This window comes from Nannospalax galili, unplaced genomic scaffold, assembly GCF_000622305.1.
Source record: "Nannospalax galili isolate Female #2095 unplaced genomic scaffold, S.galili_v1.0 scaffold592, whole genome shotgun sequence".
Lineage (NCBI taxonomy): Eukaryota > Metazoa > Chordata > Mammalia > Rodentia > Spalacidae > Nannospalax > Nannospalax galili.
Genome location: NW_008331650.1, coordinates 905879 through 907346, shown reverse-complemented (window position 1 = coordinate 907346; position 1468 = coordinate 905879).

The following is a 1468-nucleotide window of genomic DNA, read 5'->3' as shown; positions in this document are numbered from 1 at the left end:
AAGTGGAGTTACAGACAGTTGTTAGCTGCCATGTGGGTGCTGGGATTCAAACCAGGTCTTCTGCAAGAACAGTCAGTGTTTTTAACCACTGAGCCATCTCTCCAGCCCCCATTAATGATTTTTAAACATGTGGAAACAAGATATAAAAGGGCATCCTTAATATCAGTGAGGAAGAAAGAAAGAGAGAGTGAGAAGGGGATTTGATGCCCTGTTCTGGCCTCCACAGACACTGCAAAAATAGATGCACATAGATATATGCAGGCAAAATACTCATATACACAAAGAAAGAAAGAAGGGAGGGAGGGGGAGGGAGGAAGGAGGAAGGAGGGAGGGAGGAAGGAAGGAAGGAAGGAAGGAGGAAGGAAGGAAGGAAGGAGGAAGAAGGAGGGAGGGACGGAGGGACGGAGGGAAGGTATAACCCTGTAAATAGCATCATGCTTGCTGATAAGAATCTGAGTCTGAGGTGTTGTGTCATGGAAACGCTTCAGCATGATCCTGGATTTCTTAATCAGTACAATAATTTAGTAAAAAGAATTCCAGATGGATCCTCCATAGGATGCAGCTCTACCACTTCTGGGTATTTACCTGATGGACTCCAAGTCAATGTATAGCAGAGATATTTGCACAGTAATGTTTAAGGCAGCATTACTCACAATTGCTAAGTTATGGAACCAACCTATGTGTTTAACAACAGGAATGGGTAAGAAAATGTCACACACACACACACACATATTACATACTGGAAAATTGTTCATCCATAAAGAAGGATGAAGGATGAAGTTATGTGCAGGAAAATGGGTGTAACTGGAAACAGTCATATTAAGTGAATTAAGGAAGTCTCATAAAGACAAATATTATATGATTTTTTCCCGTTTGTGGCTCCTCTATTTTATATACTCATGTAAAATCACAAACATGCACACACACACACACACACAGAGAGAGAGAGAGAGAGAGAGACATGGCACAGACCTCAGGGAGTCTACAAAGCCACGGGCAGACCAGCTTCAAGGGTAGCAGTTAGGAGCACACACAGCTAACTACCTCAACACTGGGAGGTCCTGGACCTGGTCTTTTTCATCCTGTCATTAGTGTAATCAGAACGATCAGCTAGACCTGTTAGGACTGATTGATGCAGAACATTTTTGGAAAAAAAGAACTAAATTAAAACCTTCTGTCCAATATTTAGACTTAACCATACGACTTACTGCAGGCCAATATCCCTCTTGAACAGACAAAAAATCCTCAACGAATATTAGAAATCAAGTCCAACAATATATAGAAAGGTTAATAGATTAAAATCACGGGTATTTACCTCAGAAATGCAAGATAATGGGGGGGGGCGTTCAGTGAGATGGCTCAGCAGATAAAGTTCCTTGCCACCAAGCCTGACAAACTGACTTGCACACGTAGGCTATGGCATGCCTACACACACACACACACACACACACACACACACACACACGTG